We start from the raw sequence: 27,293 nt of genomic DNA, 5'->3' as shown, positions 1-27,293 counted from the left end.
TGAACCATTGTATGTGTGCTAATGGGTCCTTAAAATACTTAAGACACACATTATGTGATCAAATAAGCCAAAAGGGGTTAGAGGGTATCCTATGAGACATGTTGACCAATTTGAACCATTATATGTGTGCTACGGGGTCCTCAAATCCCTTAAGATACATATTATATAATCGAATGGATTAAAAGAGAAAATAGGGTACCCAAAGACACCATTTGACCTATTCAAACCATTATATGTGTGTTAAGGGAACCTTGGATCCCTTAAGACACAAATCATGTAATTGAATGGGTCATAGGGTACCCTATGACCCATTTTAAACATTTTAATTGTATTACATGTACTAACGAGTCCTTAGATCCCTTAGAACATACATTATATGATTGAATGGGTTAAAAGAGGCTATAGAAAATAGTATGACCCCTCTACACCCATTCAATCATATTATATGTGCTAAAGGGTCCTTAGATCACTTAAGAGACACATTATATGATCTAATGGGTCAAAATGGGCCATAAGATAACTTATGACCTCTTTTAGCCTATTCAAACAATTATACATGTGTTAAGGGGTCTTCAAACACCTTAAGACCTACATTATGCTTTTGAATGGGTTAAAAGGGGTCATAGGGTACCCTATGATTCCTTTTAACCCATTCAAACCATTAAATGTGTGTTTATGTGTTCTTGGACACTTTAAGATGTATATTATATTATCAAGTGGGTCAAAATGGGACCTCTTCTAACCTAGTAGATCCATTATATGTGTATTAAGGGGTTTGAGAACCCCTTAAGATGCACATTATGTGATAATGGGTCAAAAATTGTGATAGGGCAACCTAACACACCTTTTGACCCATACAATTACATTATGTGTGATAAGGGATCCTCAAATCCCTTACGGCACATATTATGTGATCCAATGGGTCAAAAGGGGTCCTAGGGTGCCCTATGTTGCCTTTTGACCAATTCAAACCATTATATGCATGCTAAAGGATCCTCAGACCACTTAAGATATATTAAGTGATTGAATAAGTCAAAAGGGGTCATATGTGTTGGAAATGATTGAAAAGATCATGAGGAAAATTGTTGGAATGATCATATGGAACTGATAAAGAATATTCTCAATCATTGTTTTGTCATTGATGTCAAACTTGCTACTTGCAGGAATGACAATTGCTTTAGTGATCCAAATACTATCAAGTGGTTGATTGACAAGGAGGAGGCAATCAATAAGATGTAACTAGAACACCTAGAGAAAGGTTGAAGTTATAATGAAGTACAAGGATTAGCTAAGTCATTGATGAAATAGTGTATTGATGACATACTCTAAGACATAGAGAATGGGCACACTAAAACATATCAAAGATGTAAGGTTTTAACTAAGTCATTTGTAAAGCCAAACTAAGTTCATTAGATAGAGGGAGCCGAGCAAGCTAGTAGGTGCCGAACAAATTCCTAGTTGAAGTTGAGCTAGTTCAACTTCAGATGCTGAGTGATCATTAAGTGCTGAGTAAACTTTGAGTGCCGAGTAAACTTCAAGTGCCAAGTGAACTTCAGATGCCGAGTGAACTTTAGAATGCTGAGTAAAATCAAGTGCTGAGTAGATACAAGTGCTGAGCAGAAATAGATGTCGAGCATCAAAAAACTAATAGTGCCGAGTAACACAGAGATGTCAAGCATCAGTAAATCAATAATGCTGAGTTGCTGCATTATTTTGAAAATTGAAGATTCACTAGATCCAAGCCGATAAGGTTGTTATCTAGAAATCTATGAATTAAATGGAAGATAAGAATGATGAGCTGGTGGCATAGAACACCATGTAGAACATTTTTGGAGATTACAACTGGAGTTTAGACGAAGTTTCTAGATAAGAGCAAGATATAGGGTAGATACATTGTATCCTACCTAATCCATTTGAAACCCTAAAATTGGAGAAGGAGAATTGAACAGAAAAGGAAAACTAGATTTCTATTTAAGAAGTCATAAGGTCATGAAACAAAGAGAGGAGAAGGTGGTCGAGCATAAAAGCATGAAGTGCTGAAGAAGGTGCTAAGGAGAAGAAAGCATAGAAATTCTGTTTGAATAGATGACCACAAGGATGATTGCATTAGCATGATGAGTAAGAAGACTCAAGGAGACGAAGCTAGAGAGGAAGACAAGCTGTCAAAGCTAAAGTGATTAAAGCCAAGCAAAAGGATAGAACTAAAGAGTGATCTAAAATTTGCAAAGTATGTTGTAAGTTGTATCAGATCAACAATCCATTATTGTTACTCTCTAGCAATTGTAACAGATAGTTTAAATCCTATAGACTTAGGTTGGTTTAATAGCCATGAGGTAAATCCTTTAACAAGGTGACATTCGAAGTGAATGTTCTAAAGTCCTTTGATCAGGCCCATTCCTAATAGTTTGGTGAAATCCTCTAACAAGGTCACATTTAACAGTGTGTTGTAAGCCTTTAACAGGGGAGGCTTTTAACATGGCATCACTTTAGAAGAGTGAGAATCAAGTAGCATGTTACTGGTGGTTTTTCCCAAATTGAGTTTCCACGTAAATCATTGTGTCATGTGTTAATCTTGCATGTTTTATTGTTGCATGTTGATTTGCTATAACTTGATAAAATGGTTGATTTAAGTTTGGATGGATGAAAAGTGTATGGATTCATTATAAGTTGAGAAAAAGTATTATTAGGACATTTGGACCTTGAATAACTGATTCACGCCCCCCCCCCTCAGTTATTCTAAAGAATTGTAATAATTGGTATCAGATCCAAACTGCTCTTTCAGTTTAAAGGGACTATAAGCAAGAAAGATCAAAATGTCTAAGAGAGAAGTCCCCAAGCTCAACAAAGACAAATTTGTTGCATGGAAAAGTTTGATGAAGCTACATCTTGGATCCATAGGAGATTATGCCCAAAATTCAATTGTTACTGAACATGTTGATCCAACTGGTACTCTTACTATAGAAAATATGAAAAACAAACAGGAACACAATCAAACAATGCTGGAGATTGCTTCTGCACTCAACTATGCTGAATTTGATGATATCAAAGGATGTGACACTACATTCAAATTGTCAAAAGCCCTATCAAACATCTATGAAGAAGATTAGAATGTCCAAAGAGCAAAAAGAGAAAGCCTCAGAGGAAAGTTTGATGATATGAAAATGGTGGAAAATGAGAATGTTGCTCAGTATGGCGCAAGAATAAAGGAAGTGGTAAATACAATAAGGTGTTTGAGTGGTCAATTGGATGAAGATACTATTAATAGTAAGTTCTTAAGAACTTTGCTCCCTATCTATGCTATTAGAGTATCAGCAATACAAGAACTAAGATGTATACCAGGAAAAAAATCTAAGTTTTGAAGGTATAGTGGGTACACTCACTACATTTGAGTTATCTAATTTTGACAACTACAGACCTGAGAATGTTGAATCTACTTTCAAAGCCAAGCTATCACTAAAAGATGTTGAACAGGTAAAATAAAAAAAGAGAAGAAAGATGAAATATGTATCTAGTGACAATAACATTGATGAGGAAGATGTGGAACAATTGGAAGCTTTGTTAACTAGAAGATTTCACAGAGGCAAAGGAAAATTCAAAGGTAAGATGCCTATCATTTGTTTCTATTGTAATGAAGTAGGACATATTGCTGCTAGATGTACACAGAAAAAGGATTACAAGGAAGCCAACAAATACAAATTCAGAAGAGATGATGAAAAGAGAGATTACAAAGACAAAGGCAAGAAGTGTTATATTGTTGAAGAAAATTCTGATGATAATGATGATGAAGTTGTTTATGTAGCCATAAAGGACCAATCTAATGAAGAAGAGCCTACAACACTGGTAACATGTATGGACAAGAATGATAGATGGATCATAGATAGTGGATGCTCACATCACATGACAAGAGACAAAAGTAAGTTTGTTAACTTTACTCAGTATGATGGAAATAGTGTTCGATTTGGTAATGGTGCTCCATGTCAAATAAAAGGAAAAGGTTCCATTAAGCTTATAGAACAAATTTCATGTGATAATGCATACTATGTTGAAGGATTAAACTACAATTTTCTAAGTGTCTTACAGTTAGGCAATATAGGATGCAAAGTAGAATTTGGAAACAAAACTACAAAAATCTATGATACTAATGGTAAACTGATAGGAAAAAGGAGATCAAACAAGGAGTAATCTATTTTACCTTGACATGGATGATGTCTCTTGTTTTGTTGCAAAATTTGATGATGAATGGTTATGGCACAAAAGGCTATGTCATGTCAACTTTGACAATCTGGTCAATATTAGTAAAATGAAGAAAGTCAGAGGTTTAGCAAAATTGAAGAAGCTTGATAATACCATGTGCAAACAATGTTAGCTAGGAAAGATGACAAAGTCAAGTTTCAAAAGTAAAAACTATACATCTAAAGAAGTACTTCAATTAGTTCATACTGACTTATGTGGTCCAATGGAAGTACAAAGCTACAAAGGAGATAAATAGATAATGGTGTTTGTTGATGACTATTCCAGGATGATGACTATTATGTTCTTAAGACAAAAATTTGATGCCTTTCAAATGTTTAAGTGGTATGTGGCTAGAGTTGAAAAGGAAATAGGAAAGAGCTTGAAATGCCTGAGATCAGACAGAGGTGGTGAATTCTCATCAAAAAAATTTGAGATATTTTTTAATGAAAAAGGAATCAAAAGACAAATGTTAGCTCCCAGAACTCCCCCACAGAACAAAATTGCTGAAAGAAGAAATAGATTTGTGATTGACTATGCCAGAACATTAATGATGGAAAAGACTGTTGCTATAAAATACTGGAGAGAAGTTGTAAGTGTAGTTCTTCATACACTGAACCGAGTACAAGTCAAGAAAGGTACAAATACAACACCTTTTGAATTATGGTATTGTCACTCACCCAATGTAAAACATTTCAAAGTATTTGGTTGCAAATGCTTTATCCTTAAAGATGCTAGAGATGGAAAATTTGATGCAAAAAGTGATGAAGGCATATTTCTTGGTTACTCCACTAGAAGTAAGGCATACAAGTGTTTGAATACTAACACTAACAAAGTTGTGGAAAGTGCAAATGTAAAGTTTGATGAGTATACAGAAGTCCAAGCTGAAGAACCTAAGAGAATGAATGAATACAGAGCCTTTGTGTATTCTCATGAAGGAATGACTATTGATGAGGAAGCTGTCAATCCAATTGAAACTCGACAACAAATTTCAGTTTCAACCGAGTCACAACCAGTGAATGCCGAGTTGCATTCAGAAGCCGAGTTGCAGAATGAAAGAAATGCACAATCTGATTATGAAGTCAATACACACGAAAGATATGAAGAACAACCTGACAACTCAGTACATAGTGACCCTGAATCAGAAAGATCAAACATGGAAACAAGGACAAAACCAAGATTATCCAAATATGTAAAAAGACATCACCCTGCTAAACAGATAATTGGTGACAAAGATGCAAGACCAATGACAAGGAACAGACTGAGACGTGAATCATGTCTGATTAGAAAATCTAAACCTAAAATAGTATATGGTGCATTACAAGATGATGACTGGTATAAAGCTATGGAAGAAGAGATTGATCAAATAAAGAAGAACAAAACTCGGAGTTTAGTTCCCAGACCAGTTGACAAAAATGTGATTGGCACCAAGTGGATATTCAGGAACAAGCTAGATGAGAATGGTGAGATTACTAGAAACAAAGCTAGACTAGTATGCAAGGTTTATGCTCAAGAAGAAGGACTAGACTATGGGGAAACATTCACCCCTGTTGCTAGAATGGAAGGAATAAGAACTTTACTTGCATAAGCTGCATATAAAGATTTCAAAGTTTATCAGATGGATGTAAAGTCTGCTTTTCTAAATGGTATACTAGAAGAAGAAGTCTACATTGAACAACTAGAGGGATTTTTTGATGAGAACAACAGGGATATGGTTTGTAAATTACATAAAGCACTCTATGGTCTAAAACAAGCACCCAGAGCATGGTATGAGAGACTTCACAAGTATCTAGTGCAAATAGGATTTGAAAGAATAGATGATAATAGCAACATATACATCAAATCAGAAGAAGGTAAGGATATTATTGTATCTGAAATCTTTGTGGATGACATAGTGTTTGGAGGAAAGGAAGTGCTTTGCAAAGGCTTTGCTGACAAAATGAAACATGAGTTTGAAATGTCTATGTTTGGAGAGATCAATTTTTTTGTTGGATTGCAAGTACATCAACTAAAACATGGTATATTTGTGACACAATCAAAGTATATCAAAGAAATACTCAAAACATTTGGATTGGAGGAGTCCAAACTAGTCAGCACACCAATGGCGACAAGAAATAAGCTATCCAAAAATGATGAATCAACTGAAGTCAATCAAACAATGTACAGATCCATGATTGGAAAACTACAATATGTTATACATAGAAGACCAGACATAGCATTAGCATATGGAATAGTGGCTAGATTCTCTGCTAATCCTAAAGAAAATCATCTCATAGTAGTAAAAAGAATAATGAGATATCTTAAAGGAACTAATAACTTTGGTCTATACTACAAAAAGAATGGAAAGTTTGAACTCAATGCATATACAGATGTAGATTGGGGAGGCAACATTGATGACAGAAAAAGCACAAGTGGAGGTGCATTATTTTTAGGTAAAAGGCTAGTTACTTAGACTAGCAAGAAACAAACATGCACATCCCAGTCCACTACAGAATCAGAATATGTAGTAGCTGCAATCAATTGCACAAAAATTGTGTGGCTCACACATCTATTGAAAGGAATGAAAGAAGAGGTAACAAAACCTATGATATTGTATTGTGATAATACAAGTGCTATAAACATATCCAAAAATCTAGTAATGTATGCAAAAACCAAGCATATTGGAATCAAGTATCATTATGTCAGAGAATTGGTAGAAGACAAACAAGTGAAGTTGGAATACATTCACACAAAGGAACAAACTATAGATATCTTCACTAAACCATTGCCCAAGGATACTTATGAATATCTTAGAGGCAAGTTGGGGGTAATACCCCTAACTCAAGTAGTTTAAAGCAACAAGGATGCTGCCCTGCATCAACAGAAATAAATCATTGAAATATCAGAAGAATGATGTAGAGGGTGACAACAGGAGCAGAAACTCCAAATTAGTCACAAGCATGGTGACAGAAGGAGAAGACATCAAGAAGCCAAAGCTTATATTTTGCTACATCTTTGGAATTTATGTCAAAGAGGGAGAAATATGTAGAAACCTGATCAATACAAAGCAAGAGGGAGATATATATGAAAGTGGGAGATATATGAGATCAGTAGTAAAGATGCAGTAGCCAAGAAAAGTAGCAGACAACATATACAATCTTGGTGGTAGCTAAGTTAATCAATTTATTATTTTGGTTTTGCCATCAATGCCAAAGAGGGAGATTGTTGGAAATGATTGAAAAGATCATGAGGAAAATTGTTGGAATGATCATATGGAACTGATAAAGAATGTTCTCAATCATTGTTTTGTCATTGATGTCAAACTTGTTATTTGCAGGAATGACAATTGCTTTAGTGATCCAAATACTATCAAGTGGTTGATTGACAAGGAGGAGGCAATCAATAAGATGTAACTAGAACACCTAGAGAAAGGTTGAAGTTATAATGAAGTACAAGGATTAGCTAAGTCATTGATGAAATAGTGTATTGATGACATACTCTAAGACATAGAGAATGGGCACACTGAAACATATCAAAGATGTAAGGTTTTAACTAAGTCATTTGTAAAGCCCAACTAAGTTCATTAGACAGAGGGAGCCGAGCAAGCTAGTATGTGCCGAACAGATTCCTAGTTGAAGCCGAGCAAGTTCAACTTCAGATGCCGAGTGAACTTCAAGTGCTGAGTAAACTTCAAGTGCCGAGTAAACTTCAAGTGCCGAGTGAACTTCAGATGCTGAGTGAACTTCAAGTGCCGAGTGAACTTCAGATGCTGAGTGAACTTCATAATGTCGAGTAAAATCAAGTGCTGAGAAGATACAAGTGCCAAGCAAAAATAGATGTCGAGCATCAAAAAACCAATAGTGCTGAGTAACACAGAGATGTCGAGCATCAATAAATCAATAATGTCAAGTTGCTGCATTATTTTGAAAATCAAAGATTCACCAGATCCAAGCCGATAAGGTTGTTATCTAGGAATTTTTGAATTAAATGGAAGATAAGAATGATGAGTTGGTGGCACAGAACACCATGTAGAACATTTTTGGAGATTACAACTGGAGTCTAGATGAAGTTTCTAGATAAGAGCAAGATATAGGGTAGATAAATTATATCCTACCTAATCCATTTGAAACCCTAAAATTGGAGAAGGAGAATTGAGTGAAAAAGGCAAACTAGATTTCCATTTAAGAAGTCATAAGGTTATGAAACAAAGAGAGAAGAAGGTGGTCGAGCATAAAAGCATGAAGTGCTAAAGAAGGTGCTAAGGAGAAGAAAGCATAGAAATTTTGTTTGACTAGACGACCACAAGGATGATTGCATTGGCATGATGAGTAAGAAGACTCAAGGAGACGAAGCTTGAGAGGAATACAAGCTATCAGAGCTGAAGTGATTAAAGCCAAGCAAAAGGATAGAACTAAAGAATGATCTAAAATTTGCAAAGTGTGTTGTAAGTTGTATCAGATCAACAATCCATTATTTTTACTCTCTAGCAATTGTAACAAATAGTTCAAATCCTATGGACTTAGGTTGGTTTAATAGCCATGAGGTAAATCCTTTAACAGGGTGACATTCCAAGTGAATGTTCTAAAGTCCTTTGATCAGGCCCATTCCTAACAGTTTGGTGAAATCCTCTAACAAGGACACATTTAACAGTGTGTTGTAAGCCTTTAACAGGGTAGGCTTTTAACAGGGCATCACTTTAGAAGAGTAAGAATGAAGTAGCATGTTATTGGTGGTTTTTCCCAAATTGGGTTTCCACCTAAATCATTGTGTCATGTGTTAATCTTGCATGTTTTATTGCTGCATGTTGATTTGCGGTAACTTGCTAAGATGGTTGATTCAAGTTTGGATGGATGAAAAGTGTATGGATTCATTATAAGTTGAGAAAAAGTATTATTAGGGCATTTGGACCTTGAATAACTAATTCACCCCCCCCCCCCTCAGTTATTCTAAAGAATTCTAACAATATGGTACCCTATGACCCAATCAAATCATTATTTTTTGCTAAGGGATCCACAAACCCCTTCAGAAAATATTATGCAATAAAGTGGGTCAAAAGGGATCATAGGGTTTACAATGACCTCTTTTGACCCACTAGATCCATTACATGTGTACAAAGGGGCTTGCAGATCCCTTAAGACATACATCAAAGTGAGCTTTGTTGGGAACTAACCCTATTAAAAGTTACAAAATACATTGTTAAATGTTACCCGATTAGAGGATTTAATCACCCTATTAGGAGTGGCCTTCTAAGAGGACTTTGATCATTCCATTTAGAATGTCACCTAGTTAAAGGATTTACACAGCCTATTCAGTCTTCAAATGATTTTTAGGCCAACCTCTATTACAAGGATTTCATTTAAAATTATTAGAAAGAAAATATTAGGTTTTGATCTATGTGATTACAACTCACTTTTGTAGGTTCAGATCTTTGTTCAGTCCTTATACTAGTTTACTGATAACCCTTCCACTAACATCTCTTATCTTGATTTTCTTGGACACCCTTCAAGAAATCAATCCACTCTTCTTAATAACACTTAAGCCTTCTACTCTAATGTACTTATCAATAAAAGTATCATATCTGCAAGCTTTCTCTATTAGCTTTGTATTCACTCACACTCGTGCATTTCTGATCAACCTTTTTCTGCATGCCTCTCTTCACATATAAGCTTTGCACATACACACACTTATACTCATCCCTAGCACCGATTGTTCAACTATGTATCTATTTAAATAGGAAATTTTTTCTTTACCATTGTCTACATCCACCGTAGATCTTAGGGTTTATGATCAGATTCAACTTGATTCACTATATTTGTCCATCTTCTTTATCTTCTTCTAGAAACTTCTCTAGAGTTTGTCTATTAGGTCTTTACCTAATCCTCTCTTTGAGTTTAATGATCCAACTCATCAATCTTATCTTCAATGTGGTTTACATATCCCAAGAAACCAACTAAGTCGGCTTGATCTCATGATTTCCTTGAATTCATCCTTATATTGTCACTTGACAATCTCTAAATTTTGGGACTTGGTCATCACTGAAATACTCGATCACCATAAAGATTTCTAACTTGGCATCAACTATCATGCTCGGTTGATGCCAATGCTCGGTCAACACTAGAATTTCTTGGCACCGACTGTAGCTTAGTTGAAACTTGCATTACTTGGCACTAACTATATTTTATATTTTTTCTCGACTTTTCTTATCTTTCTTGACATAAACAATTAGTTATCTTTATCAAAGTCTATCTAATCAAATGTCCATTGTAACTTCCTTTTCACAACTCAACCTTATCCCTAGGTGTTATTGTTATGATCAACTTTTCAAATCCTCTTCATTAATCAAATAGATATGACATTTATATTAGGTAGCAATATGCCTCATCAATACAGTTGACATCAATGAAGAAACAACAATTGTTCCAATTGTAAGTTTCCAACAATCTCCCTCTTTGGCATTGATGGAAACATCTCAAACATCTTAATACAAATTGTCACTTAGTTTCCATACAATCCAAAAGATCTTTTTATTGACAGTTTGATACTTCTTTTCTAAATTTCTCTCTTTGAAATCTCTCTTAGGACTAATTGTTCCCTCTTTCTATAGTCTCTCCCTCTTTGACAACAATGCCAAAGACGTGTAGCTATCTCAACTTCCAAGTCTTTGTACATCTGAATTATGTATATTTAGCATGTCTAGCTAATATTTGTCATAAATTCTTATGACTGATCTATTATGTTGTACTAAATTATCTATCTTAGGCACTTCCCAAACTAGAATTATATTTCATCATTGTGTAGGATATTTCAATTAGTATATGTGATGCAATGCACCTTGCCTACTTAAGTAGCTTTGATTAGGGGAATCACCCCTAGTTTACCTCTAAGATATTCATGATCATCTTTAGGTAAGGGTTTTGTGAATGTGTCAACAATCTATTCCTTGGTATTCACATATTCTAGCTTCACTTCTTTGTCTTGAACTAATTCCCTCAAGTAGTGATACTTGATAGAAATGTGCTTTGTTTTAGTGTGCATCAATGGATTCTTTGAATGTTGATAGAACCTATGTTATCACAATAGATAACCACTAGATCTATGATTTCTTCTTTTATACCTTTTAATAATTGTTTGATCCATATAATATTTGAATAGTTCACTGCAGCTACCACATACTTGGCTTTAGCTATAGATTGGGAAATACAATTCTACTTATTGCATGTCCATGACACCAATCTCTTTCCTAGAAAGAATGCACATCCACTAGTGCTTTTTATGTCATCAATATTTCTTTCCCAATCTCAATCAGTAAACACCCTTAGTTCAAACTTATCATTTTTTTTGTAATACAATCCATAGTCTTTTGTATCTTTCAGATATCTCATTATCTTTTTCACTTCTATCATGTGATTATTTTTAGGATTGACTGAAAATCTAGAAACTATCCCAACTTCCAAAGCAATATCTGGCCTATTGTGAACAACATATTGCAATTTTCCAATCATGGATTTGTATAGGGTCTAGTTCACATTAGTAGAATCATCAGTCTTAGATAACTTCACTATCCTAGAATCTTCCATGCCAAAATTCTTTAGTATCTCCTTGATGTATTTGGATTGTGTAGTGAAAATACCAAACTTTATTTGACACACTTATAGTCCAACAAAGAAGTTGATTTCACCAAACATAAAGATTTCAAATTCCTTCTTCATTTCATCAACAAATTATTTTCATAAAGCTTCTCTTCCTCCAAATATAATATCATCAACAAATATTTCAGATCACAATACTTCATTGTTCTTACCATTCTTCAAATATAGGTTACTGTTATCATTTGTCCTTTCAACACTAATCTTCACCAAATAGTTGTATAATCTTTCATACCATACTCTTGGGGCTTCCTTCAATCCATAGAGGGCTTTGTTCAATTTACATACCATGTTTTTCTTGTTCATATCAACATATCCTTTAGGTTGTTCAATGTGTACTTCTTCCTCTAGTATACCATTTAAAAATGTAGATTTGACATCCATTTGATATACCTTGAAGTTTTTGTAGGCTGAGTATGCAAGCAAAGATTTGACCCTTTCAAGTCTTGGCACTAGAGAAAATTTTTCTCCATAATCAACTCCTTCTCCTTGAGCATAACCCTTGCATATGAGTCTTTCATTGTTTCTTATTACTTCCCCATTCTCATTGAGCTTTTTTTTGAAAATCTACTTTGTCCCAATAACATTTTTATCTTTAGGTCTTGGCACTAAGGTTCAAGTATTGTTCTTCTCAATCTAGTCAATTTCTTTGTTTATTTCCTGGATTCATTCTTCATTATCTAAAGCATCCTTTATTGACTTGGGCTCAAACTCACAAAGTAAACATGTATTATCTTTGAGTCTTCTTCTTGTCATAATACTTGATTCAGCAACACCAATTATTTGTTCATGTTTATGATTCTTCTTACATATTTTTCTTGCACAGGTAGTTTCCTTCTTTGATCTTCTATAGGTTCATCTTAAAAATTAGTCTCAAATTCATTTTCTCTTCCTTTCTCTGGTTCAGTTTTAGGTTTTGCATGTTTGACATTTTCTATCTGATGGTCAACATTTCTTGTCTGAGACTTGACATCTTCAGTGTGTTGCTCAACACCCACTCTCTAATGCTTGAAATTTTTTATTTGTATTCCATAATTTCATGTTTTATGGGAACTTGTAGCTTGACTTGTCTATTCACTTTGAGTGCTAGAAGCATCGTCATCCACATAGATAAATGTATTGTAGTCTTCAAGTTCTTCATTACATGAAGTGTCACCTTTTTTCTATAAACTCATCAACACTCACATTTGCACTTTCCACAACTTTTTTAGTGTTAGAATTTAAACACATAAGTTTTTCTTTTAGTTGAATAACCTAGGAATATGCCTTCATCACTTTTTGCATCAATCTTTCTATTCCTATTATCTTTCAGTAGATAAAATCTACTATCAAAGTTTTTGAAATATTTAACATTAGGAGCATAATCATACCATAGTTCAAACGGTGTAGCCTTTGTATCTTTCTTGAATTGTACTCTATTTAGAGTATAAATAGAAGTACTAACTGCTTCTCTCTCATATTTATGTGATACATTCTTCTCCATTATTACTGTTCTTGCATAGTCCATTATTGATATATTTCTCCTTTCAATTATTCCATTCTGAGGAGGGGTCCTTGGTGCTAACATTTGTCATTTGATTCCTCTATCATTGCTGAATATATTGAATTCATGTGAAATGAATTCACCACCTCTATCAAATCTCAAACACTTCATACTCTTCCCTATTTCTTTCTCAACTCTAGCTAAATGCTACTTAAATAATTGAAAAGCATCATATTTAGCTCTAAGGAACATCACAGTCATCATTCTAGAGTTTTCATCCACAAATAGATTGAAAAATTGATCTCCATAGTAACTTTGAGCACCAATGGGTCAACATAGGTTAGTATGAACCATTCCCAAAATATCATTAGTAGTATATGTTTTTCTCTTAAAACTAGACTTAGTCATCTTTTTCAATTGAAATTGTTCACACATAGCATTGTCAAGCTTCTTTATTTTAGGAAACCCTCTTGCTTTATGCATCTTACTAATATTCACCAAACTGTCAAATTTCACATGACATAATCTTTTGTGTCATAACCAAACATCTTCTTGTTGTGCAAAAAAATTGTTGAGATCATATTGAAAAGAGATTGTTGAAGAAGACTATGTGTTTCAATCATTTTTTTCCCACTAATTTCAAACCTTCTATTTGTTGGTAAGACAACTGATTATAAGATTCAAGTACCATCACTTATTTGATTGATGAAGATGAATTGATCAAAATATGTAACAACAACACCTAGAGGAAAGCTTGAGTTATGATTATGTAATGAAGTACAAGAATCAATTAAGATAGTGATGACATGATGTATTGATAATCTACTTAAGGATACAAAGGTTGGTTACACTAAGAAAGTTTAGAAGAAAAAGTTACACAAGTTTGTCTGCCAAGCTTGACCAAGTGGATAGGAGGTGTCAAGCAAAGACAGAGCAAGCTAAGCAAAAAAATAGTTGGAGCTGAGTAAAAGTTTATTCTAGTGTATGCTGAGCATAACAATGGATGTTGAGTAATGTTTAGATGATGTTGAGCACTAGTAACTTTAGTTTGTGCCAAGTGATTTCATAGTGGATGCTAAGAAACATAGTATGTGTCGAGCATTAGAAGCTTGATAATGCCAAGTTGCTGCATTATTTAAAAGATCATAAATTTGATGGATCTGAGATGACAAGTTTGGCTTTTTGAATTATGTGAACTAGGTGGAAGATAAGGTTGATGAGTTGGTGGCACATACTTCAAGGTAAACCATTTTGAGGTGAATTCAAAGTGGATTCTAGGAGAAGTTTCTAGAATAGATATGAGATATGAGGTTAGATACATTGTATCCTACCTAATCCATCTAAACCCTAAATTGGACGATAAAGAATTAGTAGAAAAAAGATCTTAATTTCCTATTTATAGGAATGGTTGGTCATGAAGTAAGGTAGATGATCAGACCAAAATTTTCCTTTATTTTATGACAGTTTTAAGATACTTTGTTGATACTCTATTTTATCTTTGTCAAAACATTTGTGGACCTATGTTTATTGAACCTATGATAAACCTATGGGTAGAAACTATGCCATCTTTTGCTAATATTATATATAGTATGCAATATTTTATATAGTTAAAAAAATGTATGTTCTTATATTTGAATTTAATTTGATAAATGTTTATTTGCAAGCATGTCTTTGTATTGAAATTAACCTATTAATGAAGATTGAAAGATGATTGGAGGAATTCAAAAGTTAAGCACCAACAACATTCAAAGAGAAGAGAATGCTAAGGAGCAACCACGACAGATGAAAGTTGCAATGGTTCAAGAAGACATGGAAATGAGTAAGGAGGAACTATGAAGACTTATTACCTTCTCTACATTTATTCTTTGGTGAGAAGATGTTCAGACTTTATTATTCCCACCTTAAGCCATTATTCCCTCTTCCTTCCTTCAATTGTTATCCTCCTATTTTCTCTCCTACGAATTTAAAGCTAGGTCATTTACTTTTCTATTATGGAATAAGTGTTGATTTATATATATATATATATATATATATATATATATATATATATATATATATATATATATATATATATATATATATATATATATATATATATATATATATATAGGAATTGACCCAAGTGTGTTAAGTTTTTAATCAGTTAGAAGAAATAGTTTAAGAAAACAGATTGTTAACTTTTATAGTTGTGTTTTTACAATTCTATGTTATGTAATGAATTTATGAAGTCCAATGAAATAGTTTTTGGCTTCTCTTTTGTGTTAGTAGTTTAGTGAAGCCAACCAAAGGGGCCCACTTGAAAGGTGGATTAGATTAGGATAGAATAGATTTATTTCCAAACATTCTTAGTTTCATAATTAGAAGATATAAGTTTCTTCCTGTAGCATTGCACTTTGTGAAAGTTCCTGCAGCATATGTGAGATCAGTTATAGTAGATGAACCAAGTTGGAATATTTGTCATCCTTTCATTATATTTCCAAAATTTATAGAGTTAAGTGTGTTAGTTTCCTGCAACAATAGTGTAAGTTCTCTTCCTTGCATTTTACTTTCCTACAACATAAGCTTAGTGACTCATCAAGAGACCTAGTGCACATACTATGCCGACCATTTCAAGTATACATCTCTGAGTTGACAATGATAAATGTACCTCATAGTGGGAAAAATAGTCCTTAGTTTGAATACATTATTCCTAAGCATGGCCTAGAGCATGACTATGATACACCTATTGTGAGGCAAATCATTTTTGGCACTCTTTCCAGGGATGGTGTCAAGCTAGGAGCATTTTTTAGTCATAGTTCTTAGATAACCTTTTTTTAGAAATCTCCAATTTGAAGTTTCCTTCACCAGTGTGAAAAGTTTAATTGAATGCATTGAAGAGGAATACTATGAGATTAATATGGCAGATTTCTTCCATGAGAGTCTATTAATTTGAAAGAAGAGATTGAAGAAGAAGAAGTTGAGTTACATTTTGAAGATGCAAGCCCTATTTTTTCCATAGCATCATCATCAAGAGCTGAACCAATAGATATAAGTGGTATGCAACCCTTCACTAAAGTCTTGGCTAGTTTTCTTGATAACATTGCTTTGAATTCACCAGTTGTTAATCATCCAGTACCCAATGTCCCTTTTCAGCAGCAACCTCATAGTTTGATACCTCCAATCATGGCACAACCTACTTTTCCATTTCCTCTTCCAAGTCTTGTAACCAATGCTAATCTTAAGAACATACCTCCCATTACTCTTCCAAAGTTCCATGGCCTTGCAACTGAAGACCTTGATACTTTCTTATTTGAATTTGATAGCATTTGTCATAGTTTTTACTACAACACTGATGCCCATAAGCTTAAATTGTTTCCAACAACATTGAGAGAATCAACTCTATGATGGTTCATGAGCTTAGGAGCCAATGTAGCAAGAAGTTGGGATGAGATGCAAGCTTTGTTTCTGGATAAGTATAAAGAATATTGCAAAGCATCTAGTTCAAGATGGGATGATATCTTTAGGATATCATAGAAGGAGGAAGAAACATTGGAAGATTATGTTTCACATTTTTCATATACACTGTAGAAGAATGCTCAACACACTTTGTCCCAAGATTCACAAAAGCTAATTTTTTTGAGAGGTGTGAATGATGACTATTTAGAAGCATTGGACTTGATAGTTGGTGGTGACATATATCAAGCTTCCTAGGATGACCTCAAGAAGATATGTCAAAACTATTCAAGGTCAACCATGAAGAAAGGCCAAGGACCTCATTCCATAGTCACTAAAGGAATCAGTCAAGGCATTTCAAAGCTTGAGATATCTAACCTATTGTTGGATTTTAAACAAGATATCATCAACAATGTTGCTACACATCTGGACACTATGACTAAAAAGAAGAAGCAAGCCAAAACTGATTTACAACTAGTTGAATACTACCCTTATTTCTAGAAATAGAATAAGGATTGCCAATGTAAACTAGTCGCAAGAATGGAGAAGCAACATCTTCTAAATGAGTATGTCAAGATAGATGGAGATGATGAGCAAGTATTCTTTGTTGCTCAACATCGACCATGGGCCCAACATCAAGGTATGTGTTAGGACCCCTTGCAAAATTGAAATTCATATGGTAATCAATGGCAAAAACATAATCCCCAAGGTCCTCCACAAAATCAACCCAATTGGAACAATGTTGGGCAAAAGAATCAGCAACAATCCTAATGGCCTCAAAATTCCCAACCACCTTGGCCTAACCAATAGAGTAACCAATGTCAAAACTAATAGAACTACTGGCAAAACTAGTAGAACTAATGGCAACCACCCCAACAGAATTGGTAGTCTACAAACCAATGGAGGGCATCTCAACAATGGCCTAACCAAAATACTGGTGCTCCACAATTACCACCTCTAGTTCAGCAACCTGCTCTAATACCACCACCTACAAACCATGGACCTCAAAAGCAAGCATAGTTACCTGCACAACCTTAGCCAAACCCAAATAGCAAACAACCACAATAACCCATGTATACTGTTGATGCTCAATAGTATCTTACTTACACCTTGAATGTTGCTGATATACATCTTAGATCTGGTACAACTTTACTAGTACCTAAATTGCCTCTTATAACTGAAATACCAAACTCTCCTATAGCACTCGAACCCTTAGTTGCTAAAACTATTGACTCAACCAATGTTACTATGTCAACCCCAACTCAACCAATAGTAGAACCTCTCTTTCTAGAAAAGATGATATGAAAAAAACATGAACAAATTGAGGAACAACCTTTTAATATTGTTGATCAGTTGAAAAATATGCATGTCCAAATACCTCTATTTCAAGTCATTAAAGATGTTCCAATTTATGGAAAAGCTATTAGGGAAGCCTGCTTGAAGAAACCTGGAAGGAAGAAAAAGGACCCCGCTACAGTCCATGTTGTGGGACAACTGGCTAACATCATGCTAGGGAAATTGTTTACACCAAAATATTCTGATCCAAGAAGTCCAATAATGAATGTCAGTATAAATGGTCAGTTTGTTAAAAATACTTTAATAGATCTTGGAGCTGCTATAAATGTTATGACCAAGGATGCCATGAAGAAGTTGAAAATAGAAGGACTAAGGGCTACACCAACAATTCTGCAACTTGCAGATAGTTCTACTATTACCCTTGATGGGATGATAGAAAATATAGTTGTAACCATAGATTCTCTAGAATACTCTGTAGAATTTATGATTTGATCCCCTAAAATTAATCTATCTAGTTACCATATCATCTAAGGTAGACCATGGTTAGCCACAACTAATGCAACATAAGTTGCAGATCAGGGAATATGACCATATCAAATGGCCAAGCAACAAAGAAAATTGATTTATATCTTCCAGCTCAACCATTACCAGATTTAAGTACATCTATTTGGCCATATTTAGGGGAGGAATAAGAAGATTTAAAGTCTATAGTACAACTCATGATATTGCATAGATAGTCTTTGGTAAAATTGCAAGAGGAAGATTCAATACTTCGGAGTATCCTCACTAACAGTTGTGTGGTAGAAAAAGACATATCTGAAAGTTCTATGTTAGAATTAATAACATATGAGGAATATGATAAGAATTGTACTTTTCTTAAAGAACCTGAAATTCTTTATCCACTTTTACCTTGTGAATTAGAAGCAAGTTCAATCTCTAAAGCTACTATGATAGAGTCTACCATTACTGTTGAATTGACTAAAGGACATAATCTCCATGTTAATCCTAAGTTAACACCCACACAGATGGAATAGTTAAATAAATTGCTTCAAAGACATGAAAAGGCCTTTGCATGGGATTATAGTGATATGAAAGGGTTGAGTCCTACACTATGCACTCATAGGATATACATTAATGAAGGTTTTCTACCACTCTGTCAACACCAAAGAAGGATAAATCCAAGCCTTAGAGAGATAGTTAAAACTGAATTGCAAAAATTACTTGATGTTGGTTTTATTTATCATATATCTAATAGTAGATGGGTGTCACCCCTGATCATAGCGCCTAAAATGGAAGGAAAATGGAGAATTTGTGAAGATTATAGAGAGTTGAACAAAGCTACCAAAAAGGATCACTTTCCTTTACCATTCATAGATCAAGTTTTGGACACATTAGTTGGAAATAAGTATTTCTCTTTTCTAGATGGGTATAGTGGTTATAATCAAATCAGTATTGCTCTTGAAGATCAAGACAAAACCACATTTACATGTCCATGGGGTACTTTTGCATACTCTATTTTACCATTTGGTCTATGTAATGTACTTGCAATATTCCAAAGAGTTGTTATTAGCATCTTTGCTGATATATCACATGATTGCATGAAAATATACATGGATGACTTCAAAATGTTTGGAGTCACTTTTGAGGAAGCAATGGTGAATCTTGAAAAGGTTTTGGTTAGATGTCAAGAACATAATTTGGCACTTAACAGTGAAAAGTGTTTCATGCTTATGCAAGAGGGTGTAGTACTTGGTCATTTTATATCCGCTATAGGAATACAAGTGGATCCAGCTAAGATAGAGGTAATTCAAACATTGCCCATACCTACAAAGTCAAAAGATGTACGATATTTTCTAAGTCATGCTAGGTATTACAGACGTTTCATAAAATATTTCAGCAAAATAGCTAGTCCCTTGTATAAGTTACTCACAAAAGAAACTGAATTTATTTGGACATTAGAATGTGATGAAGCCTTCCTGTAGCTTAAGAAACTTTTAACTACAGCCCCAATTTTACAAGGCCCTAATTGGAATTTACCTTTTTATATAGATATAGATGCCTCTGATTATGCCATAGGTGCAGTCCTAGCACATCAATGCCAAAATCTTGAAAAGGCAATCTATTATATCAATAAGAGCCTTCACGGACTAGAGCTAAACTACATTGTGATTGAAAAAAAACAAATTAGTAGTAGAGTATGCCCTCAACAAATTTTGGCATTACATAACTAGCTATTCCATATTTTTTCATACTAATCATGCAAAAATTAAATATCTCATGAAAAAACCTGCTATAATAGGTAGGTTAGCAAGATGGTTACTATTGTTACAAGAATTTGATTTAACTATTGTTGATAAGCCTGGAAAAGCCAATGTCGTAGCTGATTATTTATCAAGAATCCATCATGATGATGTTGACACTACTTTGGTAGATGACGCATTTCTAGATGAGCATTTTTTTCATATTACTATTCAATCTCCATGGTATGTAGACATTTCTAACTACATTGTAGCCAATAAGATACCATCATATTTTTCTTACAAGGAAAAGAAGATGCTTGTGGAGAGAAGTTTACGTTTCTCCTGGATAGATAATCTCTTGTTTTACACTAGACCTAATCAAGTTATGAGAAGATGTGTGAGAGAAGATGAGACATATGACATTCTACATGCATGTCATAATGAACCATGCGGAGGACACTTTTTAGCAAAAAGAATAGCTTTCAAAATCTTGATAACTAGTTATTATTGGCCTGCACTTCACAAGGATGTAGTCAACTATACAAGGAAATGTGACAAGTGTCAAAGGATGGACCAACAACTAGGAACAAATGAAATGCATGTTTTAATCATTAGATGACATTAGCACCATTTGACAAATGGGGCATGGACTTCATTGGACCAATTGATCCTCCATCTAATGGAAAATCCTATATTCTTGTGTGCACTAATTACCTAACAAAATGGGTTGAAGTTAAGGCTATGAAGCATGCTCATGATGAAAAAGTTACTAAATTTTTGTATGAAGAGATCTTTACTTGCTATGGTGTACCCAAGGAGATAGTCACTAACCAAGGTGCATAATTCACCTCTAATATGATCTCAGAGTTGATGAAACAATATAATATTAGGCATCAAAAATCTAGTCCTTATCACCCTCAAGCTAATGGACAAGCAGAGGTCACAAACAGTGAGTTGGAGAACATCTTAACAAAAATAGTCCATTTGCACCATAGGGATTGGACCAGTAGATTACAAGAAGTTGTTTGGGCTTACAAAACAACTTGGAAGACTACTGTAGGATTCACACCATTTGAGCTCTTATATGGTAAGGTAGCAATGCTTCCAATTGAATTTGAACATAAAACTCTAAGGATAGCATTAGCATTGGATATTGAACTTCCTGTAGCACAAAGAGAATGTCTTCTGCATCTTAACTCTTTGGATGAGATGCACAAATTTGCTTTAGAACATACTGAACTGATACAAAAACAAAGGAAACAATGGCTTGATTATCATATTATCAATAAACAATTTCATGTTGTTGACTGGGCACTCCTAAATGATTCTAGATTTAAAGATATGTCAGGAAAGCTACAAACAAGATGGTTGGGACCATATGAAATTAGTCATGTCTTTGATCATGGAGCTTTTCAATTCACTACCATTGATCTGGTACCCTTTAAACTATTAGCCAATGCTCACAAATTGAAATTATATAAGTAGCCCCAAACAAAAGAAGACTTCCTATAGCAGTTTCAACATCTGGATTCAAATACAAATCACGTAACTCTTCCTGTAGCTGAAGGTGCCAACCTTCTGAGTGTTGGTCTTCAACATTAGTCTCTTTGTTAATACTCATAATAAAGACTTTATGTTCAGATAAAGTTCACTTTTCTATTCACTTTTTTCTTCCATCTCATCTCTCTACCTTCCACCCATCCACCTCATCTCATTTCTTTATCTTCCATCCATCCACTTTCCACGTCATCAATTTTTCATGATTTCAATAAACCCCATGAGATGCTGATGGATGCTAACAATGATGATATCACTTCTACCACCTTTTCGATATATGCAATTATTAGATCAACATGTATAACATTTTCAAATTATAATTCACTTATAGTCCACAAATTTCGTTAATTATATTTAATACTGCATAATTTATATGATGGCAGCATTATGCCAGTCCCTTACCCCTACTAGGTCTGACAAGTGAGGACACTTGTCCAAATTTAGCAGGGGGCAGAGAAGGTCACTAATATCCAATGGCATTTCTATTTATTTGTAAAGATTTTTCCAAATCTTCACATTCCCTTCATTAATGAAAATTAATTGCCATAAGTACACAAGTGAGGTGTTGTACTCCCAATTTTTTGAATAATTTTCTATTTTAAGCTATGATGTGACCTATGTTTGAATTTTATGTGATTCAACCCCTATTTTTGGACGATTCTCACACATATTCATGATTTGTCTTCATTAAAAGCCTTATTATTGCGCATAACAATTTGTTATGACATTAATTGCACGTTAAAACAAAAGAAGTGTGAGTTGAGTCTGTAAAATAACAAAGTAGTTTGAAGCTTGAATTCAAAAGGGGGAAAACAGAGTAAACAGAGGACGTGTTAAGAGAATGGGTGGACAGTTGTAGAGGAGAGAACTAGTGGAACACACATTGTGTTACTTTCAGACATAGAAGTCATGAGAAGGTTTAATGCATTTGGATGGCTAGGGTATTTTTTGAATTTGACCACATTTAATGAAGAGGCAGCCACAAAATTTACAAGGACATTCGACGAGGGTGAAGCTTTTGTTTGGGGTTTAAAGGTGATTGCAATAGAGGAATGCATTGCTGAAGTGACTGGGTTGCTTGCAATTTGAGAACATTACCCCAACACACATGATGTGAGGTCAAGAAGAGTTCAATTTACCAGACCACCTGATCCTCAAATGGACATTCAAAGCAATGTTGGAAGAGAATTTCACTGCTGCCACCATACAATGAATTAACCATGCACATAATTAGGTATTTTATATGCAAAGGCATATTCTCATACTTGCATGCACACCATTTCAAATTACTTAGTTGTGTAAGGTGTAAGGCATAATCTATTAGAGTAAATAATTAATTTACTAATTATTTATTCTATTTACTTAAGCTTACTTAGGTAAATATATTCATTAATTAGTTGTAGTCTAGGAGTTTATTATAAGTTGTTGACAACTCCTAAGTCATACTTATCCTCTCACTTTGTTTGAGGACTTTCCACCTAATGTGGATGTATGCTTAGTTGTCACACTTATCTCCTAGCATCTTCTAGCTTGTTCTAGAAGATTCTTTGAGGCCTTTATAAGTGGTCTCTCCCTCATTATATTTCACATCATAACTCATTCTTGCATATTGTAAATACATATTTTCTTGTGTTGCAATATTTTCTCTCTCATGTCCATTTAGGGTTTTTCCCTTGCTCCACACTCTTCATTCTTGGCTTCCCTTTGACAGGTTTTTGCATGCAGGTGATCTTGGGCATCTTCAGAGTTGGATTTCATCAACTCCAACATAATCTTGCAGTAAATATTCCAATTTTCCTATATAATATGCTTTGTATTAGTGCAGAAGAGACTTAGAAAGGAAAAGATAATTCTGTTACTCATCATGCTTTAATCAAGTTATTGATAGAGAGGTCACTTAGGGATGTATCTCCCATGACATGGCAAGAATTTGTGCAAGCCAAAACTTTGCAACCGCAAGCTGCCCCTAGTGAACAACCTAGTGAAGAAAATGTAGCTCCCACTAATGAGCCTACTAAACAAAATACCCAAGAGGCTAAAGTTGAAAAGACCCAAGAAAATGTGCAAGAAACTATCTCTATCCAAGAAAACATGCCTTCACCTATGCAAGATACTCTGAAACCTACTACTATCAGAACTAAGAGGAAACAAAAATTGTAGGAAGAAATCTCTGTTCAAGAAAAGGAAGAGCCAAACCCTACAATTGTAAGACAAAAGAGAAAAAAGAAAAGTCCTATAGTAGAGACACCCAAAGGAAAAAGTAGGCAAAAGGCCGTGATACAAGGGGAAACCCCCATAAGGAGAAGCCCTAGAATGAGAGGGAAAATTTTTAAAGATTCTACATTGTCTAAAGCATCCACCAGGGAATCCCTTGTGCAAATTTTTTCTGATCACTCTCCACCCCATCTTAAGATTGCAAATATTCCCAAAAATCCTACTAAGGAATGTAGTGATGAAATCAAAGAAAATCAAGATGATATCCGAGCATACCTACTAGGTACTTCTAACTGTAGGGATAAAATAGATCCTAAATATGTTGATCCAAACACTGCCCTTGTTCCCCATAGATCAACATGGATTACTAGTTTTGTAGAACATTTATGGTAAGAATAGAGAAAAAGGAAAAGAGATCATGAAGAAGATAGAGGTTCTATCACACTACAAAAACTCCTTTTTCAGTTGTATGGATAACATCTGCTTGCTAAAGCCTTGTGGAAAGAAGAGAAGAAAAAGATGAATAAGATTATAGTATCTCAAGGTGATGAAATTATAGATTTAAAGGAACAATTAGCAAGCCAACAAAAATGAATGGACCATGCCCTCAAGCTAGCTGATCAGGCCCTTGCTTGTAGACCACCACCAAGAGTTTATGCTCCCTATTTGAAAGAACAATTTCTTTTGTTTAAATTAATGTTAACTCTTAAGAATATTAATCCAGAGTTCAAATCAGCACAAGAATTTTATGGACTATATCAGACTTTGCCACCTTGGTAGAAAAATTTACTTTGTGAATTATATGTTCATAATTTTGTTATCCCTTCAAAGACTCAATGGAATCCCTTGCTTTACATAGGGGATATACACCTAAGAGCTCTCATGTCCTAGATGTCCAATGAAGAAAATTATGATAGGCAACTAAATAATTATAAGGATGAGGAAAGGACAAAACCTTTTCCTTTAATAGAAAAAAGTAGCAAGCCAGATTAGGTGCTTTGGGATTGGTTCACATTAACTTATGGAAAGAAGAATTCAGAAGTAAGGAATAGGATCTTTGCTGCCAAAGTTAAAGTTTATGCTGATTATGAAAATTAGCCCTACTTTGCTTTTCAAAAAGCTATAACTAGTGCTAGGAGTAGATGGATTAGACTACCTGAATCTCTTAAAAAGTTAGAACCACATAATCCCATTAACTTGGAGGCAACACTTCATAGGGTTCCAAAATATTTAGAGTTAGGGAAGTAAGCCAGGCTAGAGTTGTGGTGTCCCCTAACCATGCAACCTCCAATGCTCCTGTGGCCTTTGTATGACATCAATGTTGATAGACTCAACAAGCTTTAGGAAGATCATATAAGGGAAGAGTGGGAGAGAACTAGAGGATTTTACTACACTTTCAAGAGCAAAAAAAAGGAAGGACACAGATTGGAGAGTTCAAGTCATTAACAAGTAAGTGCAGTGCTTGAGGACAAGCATTAGTTTAGTAGGGGGCAGATGATGAGACCAAAATTTTCCTTTATTTTATGATAGTTTTAAGATAATTTTTTGATACTCTATTTTATCTTTGTCAAAAAATTTGTGGACCTATGTTTACTGAACCTATGATAAACCTATGAGTAGAAACTATGCTATCTTTTGATAATATTATAAATATAGTATGCAGTATTTCATATAGTAATCAAAATGTGTGTTCTTATATTTGAATTCAATTTGAGAAATGTTTATTTGCAAACATGTCTATGTATTGAAACTAACCTATTAATGAAGATTGAAAGATGATTGGAGGAATTCAAAAGTTAAGCACCAACAACATTCAAGGAGAAGAGAATGCTAAGGAGTAGCCATGACAGATGAAAGTTGCAACGGTTCCAAAAGATAGGTAGCGAGTAAGGAGGAACTATGAAGACTTATTACCTTCTCTACATTTATTTTTTGGTGAGTGGATGTTCAAACTTTATTATTCCCACCTTAAGCCATTATTCCCTCTTCCTGCCTTTAGTTGTTATCCTCCTATTTTCTCTCTTGTAGATTTAAAGCAAGGTCATTTACTTTTCTGTTATGGAATAAGTGTTGATTTCCTATATATATAGGAATCAACCCAAGTGTGTTAATTTTTTAATTAGTTAGAAGAAATAGTTTAAGAAAATAGACTATTAACTTTTACAGTTGTCTTTTTTTAGTTCTTTATTATGTAATGAATTTCTGAAATCCAATGAAATAGTTTTTGGCTTCTCTTTTTTGTTAGTAGTTTAGTGAAGCTGACCAAGGGGGCCCACTTGGAAGGTGGATTAGATTAGGATAGAATAGATTTATTTCCAAGAATTCTTAGTTTCATTATTAGAAGATGTAAGTTCCTTCATGTAGCATCGCACTTTGTGAATGTTCTTGCAGCACATGTGAGAACAATTATAGCGGATGAATCAAGTTGGAATATTTGTCATCCTTTCATTATATTTCCAGCATTTATAGAGTTAAGTGTGTTAGTTTCCTATAGCAATAGTGTAAGTTATTTTCCTTGCATTTTACTTTCCTACAACATAACCTTAGTGACTCACCAAGAGACCTAGTGCACATACTGTGCCAACCATTTCAAGTTTATGTCCTTGGGTTGACAAGATTAAATGCACCTCATAGTGGGAAAAATAGTCCTTAGTTTGAATATATTATTCCTAAGCATGGCCTAGAGCATGACTATGATACACCTATTGTGAGGCGAATTAGTAGTCATGTGTGAGAACCTAAGGGAGACAAGGAATTAAGGGTTTTGTTTCATCAGGTGACCTAAGAGAAGAGTCTGAAATGGCATGTTAAGAAAGAAGGCTTAAGGAGATGAATTCTTGAAGGGCAAACAAGCTATCAGAGCTACAAAGTATGAAGGCCAAGTAGAACTGAGGACTAAACAATGATCTGTAATCTACAAATGAAGTTGTAATTTGTATCAGATCAAAGCCTTATTGTTACTCTCCAACAATTGAATCAGTCTAGGGTAAATCCTTTGGATTAAGGTTGACCTAATAGTCATTTGTAAATCCTTTAATTAGGTGACATTCCAAGTGAATGGTATAAAGTCCTCTAACAAGGCTCACTCCTAATAAGGGGATTGAAATCATTTAACAAGATTACATTTAATAGTATGTATTATAACCTTTAATAGGGTTTCCCTTTCATAGGGCATCACTTCAGAAGAGTGAAAAGAGTAGCATGTTACTAGTGGTT

Source organism: Cupressus sempervirens, chromosome 6 (assembly GCF_028749045.1).
Source record: "Cupressus sempervirens isolate cs-2001-9-10 chromosome 6, ASM2874904v1, whole genome shotgun sequence".
Lineage (NCBI taxonomy): Eukaryota > Viridiplantae > Streptophyta > Pinopsida > Cupressales > Cupressaceae > Cupressus > Cupressus sempervirens.
The sequence above is the reverse complement of the archived record's forward strand: the minus strand, read 5'-3'. Positions refer to the sequence as shown.